Source organism: Monodelphis domestica, chromosome 5, assembly GCF_027887165.1.
Source record: "Monodelphis domestica isolate mMonDom1 chromosome 5, mMonDom1.pri, whole genome shotgun sequence".
NCBI classification, from domain to species: domain Eukaryota; kingdom Metazoa; phylum Chordata; class Mammalia; order Didelphimorphia; family Didelphidae; genus Monodelphis; species Monodelphis domestica.
In genome coordinates this window covers 24,066,752-24,083,606 of record NC_077231.1, presented here as the reverse complement: position 1 = coordinate 24,083,606, position 16,855 = coordinate 24,066,752, and the positions used below count along the sequence as shown (strand labels likewise).

Genomic DNA, 16,855 nt, shown 5'->3' with positions numbered 1-16,855 from the left:
ATTTCTTCCAGATAAATTCCCTTCTTTCCTGATGAATCTTCACTCCTATGGATATGCAGGTAAATGTTTAAGAATCACCTCTCTGGGGAAAAAAAAAGGTATGCATGACACTTAAAAAAAATCCTGACCTTCCCTCTTAGAAACAATACTGTGTATTGGTTCCAAGGCAGAAGGGCGGTAAGGGCTAGGCAATGGGGGTTAAATAACTTGCTCAAGGTCATATAGCTAAGAAGTGTCTGAGGTAAAATTTGAACCCAGGACCTCCCCTATGATACTCTTTTAAGTTTAATCTGAATTAACATTTGTGACTGGGAAAATGTGGGTTTTAAGACTGTGAATTGCCAAAACTGTAAAGATAATTGTTAGTGTTGATTTAAATAAAAAATAAGTGGTCGCCATGGGAAAAATTCGCAAATATGAAAATACCCAAGTCAGCTGGGTTTATGGAGATTTTAATTAATACAAATGAAGGAATTAAGGAAAGGGAGAGAGAGTAGAGAGTAAATAGTATGAAGGGCCTAGGCCATGAGTCTTAAGAGATATTAGTTAGTCTTTAAGCACTTACCACAAGATTGTCTTAAAGCAAAACTCCAGTCCTTCACTGAAATCCTCAACTCCTGAACTGAGTTCAGAGATCCAGCTCCTCCAACTAACTCCAAACTCCCACTAAGTTCAGAGAGCCAGCTCCTTTTAAAGAGAAATTTCTCTTATGTCACCTCCCCTAAATTTTCACATCTACCAATCACAGTAGATGTTTTTCCCAGGACTGACCATTCTTAGTTCACATCTTCTTTTGTTATCACCTTTTCTGAGTAGACAAAAACTTCACACCTCTTGCCTTTTGTAAGTTGTTTGACCCTTTTAGTGATTAATTTAACCTTTATAGGTACTTAGCACCCTTTTGTATTAGATCTAAAAGTAGACCTAGCTTAGGGTTTTTGCTTCACTATAAGTATGAGTTGGGGACTTTTCATTGTTCAGTAAGGAATTTTACAACTTTTTCTTCCTCTAAAGTAAATCATGGCTAAGTATGGGTGGAGTAATGTTAAAATTCCCAATACATTCCTGATCAAGTACCTCCATTATTTAAAATGGAGAATAGCTTAACCAAATTTTCTAAGGTATAGTCTGAGCAATTTTAGATTCACACATTTTCCCTATTACCTTCTTAAGGCTTGACAAACAATAAACCAAGCCCAATTTTTAGTGTTTGTTGATTTCCAGGATGTAAATGCTGACACTGAAAATTCATCAATCCCTTCTATGAGCTAACTCATCATCATCATCAGGATAAACATTTAAATGGTGTCTACTGTGTTCCAGGTGCATTAGAGTTATTATCTCATTGGAGCTGCACAACAATCCTGGGAGGGAGGTGCTATTGTTATCCCCATTTTAAAGGTAAGGAAGCTGAGGAAAAATAGAGGTTAAGTAACTTCCCCAAGGCTACACAGCCAATAAGTTTCTGAGTCTGGATTTGAATTCAGGTCTTTCTGACTCCATACCCAGCAGTCCATCTATTGTGCTGTAAGTCTAAAAATTAATATCCAATACTCTAAGCATGATATTTGTAAAGATTTATTAGTAATCACTTGAAGTAGAGGAAAGCGATAGCCTGAGTAAAAAGAAGTTTCCTGAACCTTGAAAGTGGGAGAAGAGAGAGAGAAGGTGGAGTTAAACCCTTTTATACAAAAGGTAAAAGGAAGTAATGTGGGGACGAAAGGAAAGGGATTCTGGGAAATGTAGTTCAAGGGCACAAAATTCTAAGGACTCAGTGCCCACTAGCTGGTGCGAGCCAGCACACGCCTACTCCACTTGGCTGAAAAGGATGTGTCCTTGTTCTCAGGGCTTGGCACCGAGCCCATTTCTCCGGGCTTGTCATTATTCTCCTCTCTCAGGCCACAAACACCTCGAGAGCAGGGCTCAGGTTAGCTCTCCAGGTCTCCAATACCTAGCTGGGCCTATTCTGTAAGCAAAATGCTTTGAATGAAACTGAACTGGACAGATGGCTGAACAGCTCAGGAAAGACTATGACAAGTGGAATGGACACCAAATGAAGTCAACGAAACAATTATTCTGCTCATTTGGGCAATGTGACATCCAGGCAGAGAGATTTATGCTTAGGTTCCTCCTACCTTCAGCCCAAGAAAGAAAACAATGGGGAAGAGAAGGTGGGGAGGGGAAGGGGGATGGGACAGAAAGACTGGGCTAGGCTTCGTCCCTGAGCAAGGACAACTGTCATATAGTAGAGTGCTTCGGTCATTTGCCCCATTCCTTTCATTGCCCCCCTGGCTTATACGAATTGCTGTTGTCATACCTGATCATCTCTCTGACTTTTGGCTAATACCATAGGATTAGTATGTTTTTTGACTCATAGCTCAGTTTTTGGAGATGTCCTCTGCCCCACAGTTTTACATGGGGGACTCAGCTGTTTGTTCAGTCTATGGTTTGTGTTTATTCTAAGGAGAACAACAGCCTGCATTTCTATAGCTCTTTAAAGTTTGAAAAGTGAAATACAAATATCAGCCTATCCTTCTGACAGCTCTGGAAGTTGGGGTTATTATTATCCCCATTTTACAGATGAATAAACTGAGGATGAGAGAGGGTAAGTGATTTTCCCAGACTCATACAGCTAATTCATTTCTGAAGCCAGATTTGAGCTCAGGTCTTCCAGCCTTCAGTGCTGGAACTCTACTATGACTCCCAGCTGCCTTTCTGGTGAGCCTAACCTCGGTCCTTCTGGGTTTTTGGTATTCTGGGCTTGTACTCATGTCCCCTCTACCCCCCTCCACCCCTCTGCATTTTGCCTTGACTGCTGAGACAAATTAAAGAGCTCTAGAAGAACCTATTCCCTCCCTTCTCTCTGCCTAAAGTCTGGACTAAGTGGAACAGGGCACTGAAAAACTCACAGACTTACAGACTTTACACATCAGACAGTACATGGATTGTTACATAGTACATATTATTACATGGATAATTCAGCCAAGCCTAGAAAACAGGCTGCTTATACCTATCCCTTCTAGTGTTTTTCCTGAGAGAGAAGGATTTTCTTTGGGGTCAGATCTAAAAACATAGCTCCCATATGTCCTAGCACCCTAAATAAAGGTGGAAATATTTCTATGTTTATTAGCCTGTGCAATCTCTTAAATCTTTTAAATCAAAAATTTTTTTCTCCCCATTATTTCTTTACTCACCAGTATGCCCTTCAAAAGAGAAGCTAGCTAGGTGGCTCAGTGGATAGAGTGGTAAGATTTAATTTAATGTCCAGCAACTCCAAGTATTAATTTTATAAAGTTTATTAATAATCACTTGAAGTAGAATAAATAAAAACCTAATTATCTAACAAAAAGAAGATCACAGAAGTAAATTCTCCTGCCTCACCTCACACCACTTCCACAAAACACGTTCAGATGAAGAGAGAGAGAAGTGGGGCCACCCAAAACATATATCCTCCCCACCTCAGCAGGTAACTTGAGAAGGAAAGTGGGAGGCTGGGAACTGAAGTCCAGAAGAGCAGACACAGAGTGATGGGCTGGGAGTCAGGAAGACCTGAGTTCAGATCCAGTTTTGGACAGTCACTAGCTGAGTGCTCTTGGGCAAATCACAATCTCGGTCTCCCTTCATTCACTGGAGAAGGAAATCACAAACCACTTCAGTATCTTTGCCAAGAAAACCCCACAGAGAGAAAAGACTTGTCCAGGGTCACAGTGAAGCTTGAACCCAGGTCTTCAGATCCCCAAGTCTAGGACTCCCAAGGTTATGCCCCAGGGTGTTTCTAAATGCCAAGGCATGTTACAGAAGTTCAGAGCTTGAAGAAACATTAGCAATCACCCTGGGAGGGGTATGTTGGAGATAGCTCAAATGGCTTTTGAGAACCAACTGTGATTTTTCATTGTGAACGTTTACAACTCAGAAATCTCCAATCCCTAAAATCAGGGTTTGATTATTTTTGTTTTGTTTTGTTGATTGTCTAGACTTCTTAAAGTGCTAATACTGCAAAGGAAACTAAAAAGTGTGTGTGGGCATGCTGGGTTGTTAAACATTGGCCAGCCCACCCTTGGGTTGCTCTATAAACATTGCTGGAGCCCAGCAGGCATTTGGTAGTAGAGACTTAGGGAATGAAGTCATCATGAAACTGGAGGACTATGGGAGGCCATAGGCTGAGGACAACAACAATCACCACCACCAGCAACAACTACTGGCATTTATACAGTGCTTTAAGGTTTGCCAAATATTGCATAGCCATTATCCATGAATACCCCATGATTTTAGAGGTGTGTAATTTGTGTGTGTGTGTGATGGACTCTTTCACAGTTTGGTGGAGCCCATCCTTCCCAGGATCATGTTTTTAAATGCATTAAATATATCCACCCATACTTACATATATACATAGACAAGGGGATGAATTATTTTAAATTAATAAATATATATATATGTATAATGCATATAAAAATGATGGTTAGCATTATATATAGTGCTTATTATGTTACAGGCACAGTGCTAAGCACTTTACAATTATTCTCTCATTTAATACTCACAACAATTCTTAGAGGTAGATTTTTATTAATGATTTATTTTAATATATTATATATAATATTTTATTTTTTATTATATTTATTTTAATATATTATATAATAATAAATAAATAATATTTGTCATAAATAATATGATAATAATCATTATGTATGAGTTATTATCTCCATTTTATAGATAAGAAAACAGAGGCAAACAGAGGTTTAGTGACTTGCCCAAGATCCTACATCTAGTAAATGACTGAGGCAGGATTTGAATTTGGATTAGGAGGTAGCTAGGTGGCTCAATGGCTAGAAAACAGAGCCCGGAGTCAGGAAAATCTGAATTCATAATCGATCTCAGACGTTTACTGACTTGTTTAGGCAAATCACTTAACCTGTGTTTGTCTTAATCCAGTAGAGAAAGAAATGGCAAATCATTTCAATAACTTTAGTCAAGAAAACCCCACTGGGTCATGAAGAGTTGACCATGATTGAATGACTGATGATAATAATAGTTATATGTTAATAATAGTTACATATAAAAATAGTTATATATAACCATATTATAAAATGGTTAATTTTATGTAATTAATTATACAATAAATATGATTTATATAAATCTAAAATAATAATTGATATTAGTTATATATATTACATATTAGTTAATTTTACACAATTATATAATAAATAGTGATATAATTTATATAAATTAAAAATAATAATAATTAAGATAATAATAGTTACATGTGAAAACAAATTCATAGCAGCAGCAAGGTGGCTCAGTGGATAGAAAACCATGACTGGGGTCTGGAGGACCAGGGTTCAAATCTGGCCTCAGACATTTCCTAGCTTTGTGACCCTGGAGAAGTCACATGAGCCCTGTTTGCCCAGACCTTGCTCTTTTGTCCTGGAGTTTTACTAGCAAAGGAAGTAAAGGTTTAAAAAAATGAAAAAATAAAATAAAAACGACCAAAATCATGGACTCCGGGTTCAAAACCCCTGATCTAGTCCATCTGCTTTTATTTTTCTTTACAGATCAGGAAAGTGAGACTAAGAGCGGTTAAGATCACCTGCGGGGATGGGGGGAAAAGCCCAGGTCTCCTGGCTCCTGGTTCAGTCCTCACACCAGCCCGCCATACTGCCTTTGCCCAGTCAGAGTGAGCTGCAGAATACAATAATGTCTTTCTCTCCCCCAGACAGCCACAGTCTATTGCTGCCTCCTTAGCACGTTGGGAGAGGAATGAGTTAATGCCTCCACACGCAGTGAGCCTCCTAGAAGACAGGTAAAAACAGAGTGGGATTATTTGAACCCTAAGGATATGACATAAGCGTCCACTGTGAAGTATTTGTTTGGTTTTTCTGTAATAATACGAGAGGGGGAAAGGTGCCAAAAGGAGAAACCATTCGGCTGCCAAGATTATAACTCATGCTGTTAGACATTTAAGCGATTAATGCAATGTTTAGAAGAGAAGTTGTAGCCTTGCGGAAGGTGATCTATGAGCTAAATAGAACCGGTGACATTTTGCAAAAGCCAAAAGAAGTCATTATCATGCTCCGGCTTTTAAATGGGCAGCTGGAAGGCAGTAATAAAACTGAGGCAGAAAAGTCACATTTTCAATCCCTGTACTAGTTACAGGCAAACTAGACAAAAGCCTTTATTTTCTTCTAGTATGTCTTGAGACCAGAAGTCATTACTGTAGATGCCCCCCACACTGTAAAGGGTTGCGGGAGAGCTGATTGTCAAATTTTCAGCCTAAGTATATACATCTCCAAAATTGGCAAAGGCTGGGATTCAGGGCTCGGCTTACGGTTTTGTTCATTGTCCAGATTTATGAAATGGATGGAAAAATGCGAATATGCAGATTAAACTGAAAAGTCCGCAGAATACATAATTCCCCCCATCAGAGACCCCACTGTTAAAGGTTTACCAGCATGCTTGGCTAAGAAATCACAATGAATCTGGTGCTTCCAGGTCACTTAGAATCTGTTTTATTTTTTGATTGAACCCATGACTTCATCAATATAGGAAACCTTTGGTGGAAAATACTGTCTATTTGTATCTCTGGTCCTGGGCACATAGAAACGCTTGAATCCTTTTTCATTCATTGATTTATTTGGTTTAGGTCCATTGTCCAGTTCACATGGGAAAAGGAGAGGGCAGAGAACAGTCAGTCAAGAAGACCAAGAAGAAGAGCGGGAACATTTCTCTCTGGTGGGCAGTGACAATGCCAGAAGGCAGTTAGTGAGCAAGCACAGCTGCCTTTCTTTCAGCAATAGGTCCAACAGGATCTGCAATAAGGTAATTTCAACAACAAAAAAGCAATGCAAATGAGAGAGGATGGATTTTCTTAATAATGGGAATTCCAACACATGTCCCTTGTTGCCATCTCTTCCTGGATTGTCACATCCATCCATCCCTTTGTTAGGGGTGCATTTCCCAGTGCTTACCTAAATGCTGATGGGAAACCTGGGACAAAGGGTGTCTTAAAAGCTCGGGCCATATTAGAGCCTTATTTCACCTCCCAGTCCTTTCTTTGGTGTGGGACTGCTCAACGGGGAGCCCAAACATCTTTCTCTGGTCCGCTAGGAAGCCCGGGACTCATTAGGATTCAGGAAAGGATACAGGCATGGGCTGCAGAATACTTAACATTGTTCATAAATCTCTCTCCTGCCAGGAGAGTCTGCAAAGCCCCCCGCCTAATATTTGAATAGATCCGCACCTTTGGAAGGTGTACAGGCAAAAGGGCAAACACAGACTCGGGGACAAGCCGCGCCGCTATTCCTGGTGGCTGTCGATGGGTGACATTTCCCCTTCCACATCCCATGCCCTCCAAAATGCAAATTAATCTTGATCCTACACAGAAAGCCTCCTATGCTTTTTTATCAGAGACATAATTAAGCTCTGACATTTTAAGCGTTTTCGTTGAATGATGACAAGGGTATAATCTGAAATTATTGCCCTTTCTCATCGATAAATGAGCCTGTGACTTGTCTTGTCTCCATGAAGGCCCTCCACGATCTACCTTCTTCAATTCTCTTTTATCCTCCGAGGCTATTCTAGAAGGCTGAGGGCATGATCCTCACATGTCCTCCTTTCACAAATATGCCCATCCGATTCAGAGCCTCAAGCCAAAGCCACTGTCCCCGGTGCTGGGAGCATCCTCTCCATTCCTGGTGGGGCACTCCTGAGCGACCAAGCCAGGGACTGCGCTCCACCTGGGGGAGCTGTTCCTCCTGCTGCCCTCTCCAGGAAATTCCAAGCTGGCCAGGTTTTCCGGTCACTGACATTCTGTGTTCTCCTAACAGCTCAGAACATTCCCCACCGTCACGCATTTATTCCAGGGAAACAGCCAAGACTGCCCAAGGGAGTGAAAGTTACAGCATGAAGGCACTTGTTTTCTAGATCAGCTTTTTTAATGGTTTTTTTTTTTTGTGTGTGTGTCCATAATAAATGAGATAATCTCTGTGAGAGAGCTTTGTAAGGAGCAAGGCACTGTACAAAGATGGGTATCATTATTGTTATTATTTCCTTTGCAATAATAATCGGGAGCATTTATAGAGCACTTTCAGGTCTACAAAAACCCTTACTAATATTATCTCGTTTGGACGAGGTAGGCACGATTAGTGTCCTCATTTTATAGGTGGGGAAACTGAGGCAGGAAGCATCAAAGTGACTTCCTCAGGGTCGCTGGAGAAGTGACTACTACAGAACTTAAACTCAGCTCTTCCTAAAGAGGTCCTGCAAAGGCAGGACCAATGTTCTATCCATTGTAAACTGAACAGTAATTAAAGCCCTACACTGGGCTTTCAAGTTTGTCTATGCTTTCTCATTGCACTTCATAACAACCTTGAGAGATAGACAATTTTCTGTGTTAATTAAATGCAGACACTCGCCAAGTACTTGGGATACAAAAGAAAAGTAAAAGTATATCCCTCTGATGGGGGAAAAGGAGAAAGAGCACAGAGAATGGTCCAGGGGAAGCCTCACAAAGCAGAAGGTTTAATCTTTGTATCCCTTGAACGTATCCAATAGACCAAAGTCTACTTTGTTGCCCGTGGAGTGTGGGAGAAAACAAGTTGGATCTCTGGGCTCATAAACGAGACCTTGGAGAGCTTGCTTGTGCAGGGCAGGTCCTGGAGTGAGAAAAAACAGTTCAAATCCTCTCTCTGGGACTATTACTAGTCCTGTGACCCTGGGTGAGTCATTTAACCTTTTGTAAAATAAGGATAAGAACAGCACCTTCCTCCCAGGGTAGTGGTGAGGATAAAATGAGGTAATTGCTAGCATTTCTATAGCACTTGGTATTGAACAAAGAAGCAAGGGTAGCAGTCATGAACTCAAATAATGAAGAGTAAAAATATCATTAAAAGATTTAAGCAGAGAAACTATATGATGAATAAAGACACTAGGTAGTGAAATAATATCAGTATCATTTAATTACATGTATATATATATATATATGCATATAAATATACCAAATGTCATAACATCAACTATTTGAAAGGAAAGTTGATTGAATTACAGGGAGAAATAAATAACAAAAGTATAATAGCTGGGGAACTTTTAAAATAGACAAACCTAATATAGTGATAAATGAAGGGGAAAAGTGAAGATTTTGAATAGAATTGGGGGGGGAATTGATAATACAGTAACTATAGAATAGATATAAGAAGGAATATGCATATTTCTCAGTTGGTTTAGCTAACCTTTACAAAAATTCAAATACAAAATATTTTAAAAATACAAAAAAAATCATGTGCTGGAGCATAAAAGCTTCATAAACAAAAATAAAAGTAAAATACCAAACATATTCTTTATACTTACCATAATATAATAAAATACAATAAAATAAAAGGCATATGGAGAAAGAATCCAAACTTGAATGAACACTGATTTAATTCCTTTGAGATTATTATGTTAGTTGGTTAGTCAAAGAGCAATCATAGAAACAACTGATTGAGTTTTAAAGAGTGAATATAAGGAGAGAACCCATCCAAAGTTTTAGAATGTAGCTGAAACAGCTGATAGGAGAAAATTTACATCTCTAAACACTTTCAACAAAAGAAGGTGGGAAATACATCAAAATTGGCATATGCTACTTTAAAAAGGAGCAAGGAACGAAAAAACTTAAATATAAAAGTGGAATTCTGAAAACAAAACAAGATAGCAAACAAAGAAACTATTGAGTTGATAAAAGAAAGTAGGAGCTTTCCCCCCAAAACTAGTATAATTGATAGACCATTAGCTATTCTGATAAAAAGAAAGAGGAGCTGGAACAGCTAGGGGACTCAGTAGACAGAAAGTCAGGCCTGGAGATGAGAGGTTTGGGGTTCAATTGTAGAACCTCAGACATTTCCTGTGTGACTCTGGGCCCAATTGCTAGACCTTACTGCACTTCTTCAGGAGGTAAGAGTTTAAAAAAAAAAAGAGAGAAAGCAAGAAAGAAAGATAAGTCAAATTATTAACAATGAAAAAATGACAAAAGAACTAAAAATATATGAAGATGAAATAAGACAAAATTACTGGAAATTTTTTGGCTAATTATATTACTCATAAAATAAAAATTTTTTAAATCCCCTAGAAAAACAAAGGATCAAGAATCTCAAGGGAAATATGCTTAGCAGTACAAGTTCTCAAGTTATTCGCCAATGCAGGAATCACAACAACAATTTACTACCAGTTAAAAAAATAGAAGAATTGATAGAACAGACACAAAACATCCAGAAGTAATTGAACTTCTAGCATAATACTCTTTAAACTCAAGTAAACAAGCTACTGGGATAACTCACTATTTTGCAAAATCTTTAAAAAAAAAGCTTGGGAGAAATTAAATTGATATCAAGATTTTAGACATTATTACCTACTAAACTCCATGTAGATATATATAAATGGTCATATCAGGAAAAAAATTAGAGAATAGGAAATAATTTTGTCAAGACTGAATAGGGTAAGTTTTTTACTGAATAAAGAAGAGAGGTGATCACAAAAGCTAAAACTGACTTTTTGGATAACAAAATTAAAAATTTTGCACAAATGAAATCACTGCAATTGCAAATAATTATGTAGGGGAAATGTTGGTGCAGCAAATCTCTCTTATAAAGATCTGATATCAAAGATATATAGAGAATTATTTAGGAGCTAGTATGATTTCCTGATGGACAAATGGTTAAATGATATGAATAGGTGGTTCTTGTGGGAAAAATATCTAAACAATAACAATATGTATATATGATCTAAATAACTGCTAATAAGAGAAATGACAATTAAAAATAACTCCCAGGATCCATTTTACACTGATCAAATAGGCATAAATGACCAAATAAAGGGAAATGACAATTATTGGAGAGCCTGTGGACAGCTAGTGGTACAGTGGAAAGAGTGTTGGGTCAGAAGACTTGAGTTCAAATCCCACCTCAGACACTAGCTGTGCGATGCTGTGGGCAAGTCATTTAACCCTGTTTGCCTCAGTTTTCTCATCTATAAAATGAGCTGAAGAAGAACATGGCAAACCATTCTAGCATCTATGCTAAGAAAACTCCAAATGGGGTCATGAAGAATAGGACACTAATAAAAAGGTCTGAGCCTCATCAAATGGGAAGACAAACATTAATGCATAATTGATGGAACTCTGAATTAAGTCTAGCCATTCTAGAAAGCAGTTCAGAGCTATAATCCCAAAGACACTCAATTACCTCATTTACTTTTTGCCCCAATGATATTACTAGCAGACCTATACTCCAAAGAAATCAAAGCAGGGGATTAATATGTATAAATATTTTTATACCTTCAATTTTTGTCTGATCGCACAACTAATAATATGGAAGTGTTCATAAATTGGGGAATGACAAAACAATTAGCATTAATGAATGGAACAATATTATTATACCAGAGAAAACTGGAAAGGCCTGTATGAAGTGATACCGAGTGAAGGAATTAGAATCAAGAGAACTATTTATACAATGATCAAAAAGCATTGTAAATGTTAACAAATTTGGTAAATGAGAAAATAAAAGAGCTTAAAAAACTAAAATTTGGGGGGCAGCTGGGTAGCTCAGTGGATCAAGAGTCAGACCTAGAGATGGGAGGTTCTAGGTTCAAATCTGGCCTCAGATACTTCCCAGCTGTGTGACCCTGGCCAAGTCACTTGACCCCCATTGCCTAGCCCTTACCACTCTTCTGCCTTGAAACCAATACACAATATTGACTCCAAGACAGAGGTAAAGGTTTATAAAAAACAAACAAACAAAAAAACCCATAAATTTGAATGACTCAAGAACTTTGATCAATGCAATGACCAATTAGAACTCTAGAAGTCTGTTGATAAAGTATGATTCCTACTTATTGGTGGACTTATTGTCCATGGCCAAAGATAATACAAATTTGTTTTTTTCCTGACTATACTTGTTTCTTACAAGAGGGTTTTGTTTGGGTTGAGATAAGTTAAGGAGTGTAAAAATTTAGTGACAATGATAAAAAAAGAAAAGAAAGAAAAATGTCAATTAAATGTTTGTAAAAAAGAGCTGAAGAAAACAGAAGGAAATTAAGAAACAGAAACTGTAAAACAAGGCAATGTTGCTACTACCACCTTTAATTATATACCCCACACATACATATATTTTAAGCAATCTGTCTTTAATATATCCACTGATTTCACATATAATCCTCTTTCTGTGGGCTGCTTCATATATAGAATTGTTTATTGTCAATTTTCTTGTTTACATCTTCTTTTTAAAAACTCTTACTTTTTATGTTAGTAAGGCAGAAAGATAAGGGCTAAGCAAACAGGATTAAGTGATTTGCCCAGGTTTACATAGTTAGGAAGCATCTGAGGCCAGATTGGAACCCAGGTCCTCCTGACTCTGGATCTGGTTCTTTATCCAATGTACCACCTATCTGCCTCTCATATTTTTTATAATTGGAAATAATTAAAAGACCTTCAAGGATCTAAGAAGTTAACATACCAAAATAGCTAATGAATCCAGATTAAAGGTAAACATGGGATTTGTTTCCTACAAGCTTTCTTTATGGAACCAAATTATTTTTTAAGAACCTTTCCTAGCATTTCAAACAGTTCGTGTTCATTTAATTTTAGTCACGTTCTGCTGATCCTAGGATAGAAACTAGGTTCTGCTTCCAGACTGGAGAAGAAGGAGGAGGAGGGAGGCTTCCAGAAAATAGGCAGTGACATTGTAAACTGTGCTCCCTCAGGGGGGAAATGATTGGGGAGACTTCTTCCTCAGCTACACTGAGAAGAAAATTTAATAAAAATAAAAATCGATACCTGACTTAATTTAGAAAATGTGATTGTTAGATTATTTCAAGACGATTACACCATTATTCTGGGAGCCTGCCAGAAATGCAAACAATCTGTGTTGTACAGAAATGCTGAGTCCTTAATCAATACAACGAAATATTTCCAGGCCTCTCAGCATGATAAAAATCAAACAATCAATTACCCAGTCCTAAACCAGTTCTGCTGTCACAAATTTGATGAGAAATATATGAAAAACTCTATCCCTGATTAACTAGAACAGAAATGTTCTAAAGTTCGCTTTAATGCTTCTCTTTTAATTCTTCCATTCTTTAGTCCAAAACAAAATATCACAGAAAACACTGAAGACCAGACATGGATATTCTAAACAGAGATTACCTTCTGAGCTAAGGGAAGAAGTAAGTGCCCCCAGAAATGCAGGAATACGAAAAAGGAAAGGCTGTGGCCCAGAACTGGAGTTCTACCCCTGGAGTGGGGTAGAAAGAGCACACTGGAGACCAACATTCTAGTTCTTGATGGAGCCAGAAGTAGGAATTCTGGTACATTAGGCAAATGCCTCTAATTCAGGGTGAAAGGGGGTAGTGAGGAGAGTTGGAGACCATAAGATCATGGGGGCTACTAAGAAGGCTGGCACACATAGACCGCTTCTGCCATTGTTCCCGAAATGGGTTCCCAAGTCAGGCAGTGAAAATAAACTTTCTTATAGATGTTTGAGGGAAGATGGGTCTTTGAAGAGGCATGATGGCCAATGGGACCCTGGAATATGATGACGCACAGGCTGGACAAGAAAGAGGATGACAGACTTGCCAAAGACAAAGTCCCAATCATCCTCTACATGTTATGATTCAAGTTATTTCAACTTTCCATGTCTCCATTTTTTATCTATAAAACAAAGAGGTAATGACTATTCAAAGATGTAGCCTGTAGCCTCCTAGGGCACTATAGAAAGTTACAGCAAAGGATTCAAGAATATATACTTTTACCAGGGATTGTCCTTTTGTAATTTATTTAGTAACTGCCTACAAAATATACAATATAACTCAATAAGCTAATGTCTTGTGTATATGTACATTATTATTTTTCAAATACTTTTGTGTTATAAATTTCGTTATTTCACATTCATTAAAAGGTGTTACTGAACTCATTGTAGCTTTCTTTCATGATACTCAATAAATAGATTAAAAATAACATTACTATCCTGCGAAAGCCCTGAGCTCTTTCTACCTGGATTTTTAGGACCTCAGGATGGAAGCGCACTGCTTGACTAAATTAGATTAAGTGTCTAATTGCTTTAGATCTAGATTTATGAGTCAATGCTTTTTAAAGTCTTTTCCAACAATAGGAGCCTTGGAGTCTGTGATCCCATTTCTATCCATCCTAAAGTGGATAGTCATGTGGATAATCATGCTATTTTTAAGGGCAGAAATACATTTGAAAGCATCTGTGACTTCAAAAATCTACTCCGAGAAATAGTTCCAAAAATTGTGCATTCTATCAACACAAGCCCCTTAATCTCTCCACTGACCCACTTCCTGTGGCCCTTCAACAGGCTTCTTATACACAATGACATGTTTAAATATTCCATATAAATAAATAAATATGGATGGGGGTGGTGAGCAGCGTCAAAGAGTCTTAATGTTTGGCAGCAGTAACCAGCCAAGACAGCTTGGTTAGCCACTGAAAAAATCACTCTAATGATATGCTAACTGGAGATGTCCCCAGATGCCTTCAAAAAAAAGTCCGAGCTAGAAAAATATCACTGTTGTGCTCATGCAGTGAGCACAGAAGTATTAAAAGCAAAGGAATTATATTAAAATAAGGGAGAACTCTTGGATGGCTAAGTTCAAGACAAGCTAATTTGGGGCATGGAGGAAAGATTGTTTTCTGGGCAGCCATAGTTTAGAATCCAAAGAGAAAGAGTTCTAAAATAATATGTAGCGCATGATAACGGTTAGTTTTTATCTTAATGCTTCTAAATGTAGCTGAAATATTCATGGAACCATAGCATGGCAAGATGGGAAGGCAATCCAAAGGTCCAATTACCACTCAAAATAGAAATCCTTTCTGTTTTATTTTATTGCATTTATTTTATAAATACATTACTCATCAAGTAAATATTTATTAAGGATCTGCCTCACACTGTGCTAGATACTCGAGAATAAAAAGATCCCCATTTATTAAGGAGCTCACATTCTAATGAGGGAGGCAACACGTTTATGCCAGGAACTTAAAGGGGATAGCCAGGTCAAGGCATGGAGATGGGTGAGAAAGTGTCACCTGTAGAGAACAGAAAGAAGGTCACTTTAGTTGGATCCTAGAGCGAATGATGGGCAGTTATAAACATTGAAGCTAAAATGATACTTTGGGGTCCATGTGAGAAGGGCTTTAACCAAGATAAACAGAGAACTTGGTATTTTATTTTAGAAAAAAACTGAAAGTCACTGAGCTTGACGGAGCAGGGGAGTCACGTGGCCAGATCTATATTTGAGGAATATTTCTTTGGTGGTCAGTAATTTGTAGGAGGGACTAGACTCCAGTCACTAGAGTGTGGAGAGAGATATGAGCTAGGGAAACCAATTAGTAGCCTACTGAAATAATCTGAACTAAGGAGATAGCTGGGAGTGGAGAGATGTCAGATTCGAAAAATGTTGTGGAGGTAGAAATGACAAGATTTGACATTTAGGATGTGGGAAGTGAGGGAAAGTGAGGAGTTAAGAATAATACCATGCTTATGAACCCGGGAAACAGAAAGGAAGAGGGAAGGAAAAAGCATTTATGAAATACATATTCTATTCCAGGCATGATAAAAGGCACTTTATAAATATCTCATTAGATCCTCCCACTAACTTTGTTGAGATAGGTGCTATTATTATTATTATTCTCATTTTAAATATGAGGATACTGAATGTCACCAATTAAATAACTTGTCCAGTTTTATAACTAACTAAGCAAAATATTAGCACAGGGACTAAAGCAAAATATTATAAAGATTTACATAATAACTAGACTGAGTTTCACCACGAGGATTTTTTAAAACAAAATATTAGCTAATTTGATTTTTTTGAAAAGAGTAATACCAAATGACCACAAGAAATAGGAAAATGGGAAAAATCACAACTGAGGAATAAGAAATAAAAGGAATTGTTAGAAGTTTTTGCACAATTTACACCCCCTAAAATAATAACTTAAAAGAAAAAGAAGAATAATTTTCAAATCACAAAATACTCAATTTATATAATAGGATCTAGAGAATTTTGGAAATTCAATATCATAAAAAGAAATTGAACAAATCATAAGTGAACTCCCAAGATGGGGGATGAAGGACCCATATCAAGGATAAACTAGCAAATTCTATCAAAATTTCAAAGGACAATTGACTCCAATATTACTTAAATATTTTTCAAAAATATACAAAGAAGACATCCTCTCTATTCTTTTTGTGAAATAAATGTTTCTGTTCCTTAAACTAGGGGAAAATAGAGAAAGAACTAAAAGGCAAAATTTCTATTGAATGCTTATTAACTAACTGGCTCAGATACTTTACAATTCCAAACAACTTTTTTTTTACAATGCTAGAGGAACATAATAATATGTATGTTTTATATGTATGTATATATAATATATGTAATAATAAATAGTATTACAAAATAATAAAAATAGTGATGTTATCTATATTTATTTGCAAATTTAGCATCATACCAAATAAATTACCAAAGGATTACTTTATAGAACTAAATAAAACAATAAAAAACATTCATCTGGAGTAGTGTAAAGTCCAGAAACTCAAAGTAATAATGAGGAAAAAAAACAAGAATAAAAATATCCCAGTAGTCGCAGATTTCAAACTATGTTACAAAGAAATCATCAAAACTATATTGAACTGGTTAAAAATAGAAAAGTTAGTCAGTGAAAGAGATTAGATAAATGTAACCCCAGAAACCATCTAAAGTCAACCTAAGGATTAGGGTTAGTTCTTCCTACCTGACAAAAAATGCGAAGGAAAATGTGAAGCTGTCTGATAGAAACTAAGCTTGTACCAACATCTTCCACCTGATACTATACTAAACT

General features: G+C 37.2%; 1 long non-coding RNA gene across 2 annotated transcripts; it reads left to right on the top strand.

The window, feature by feature from the left end:
• The first annotated feature begins 526 nt into the window (after positions 1-526).
• LOC130454306 (uncharacterized) lies at positions 527-13,831 on the top strand. Of its 2 annotated transcripts, none has more exons than XR_008911974.1 (4): positions 527-1,401; positions 5,711-5,797; positions 6,638-6,813; positions 13,103-13,831. It is a non-coding gene; the product is annotated as an uncharacterized LOC130454306 (long non-coding RNA). The 2 variants fall into 2 exon arrangements; XR_008911973.1 differs by lacking the exon at positions 13,103-13,831 and adding an exon at positions 7,821-8,189.
• The last annotated feature ends 3,024 nt before the right edge of the window (positions 13,832-16,855 follow it).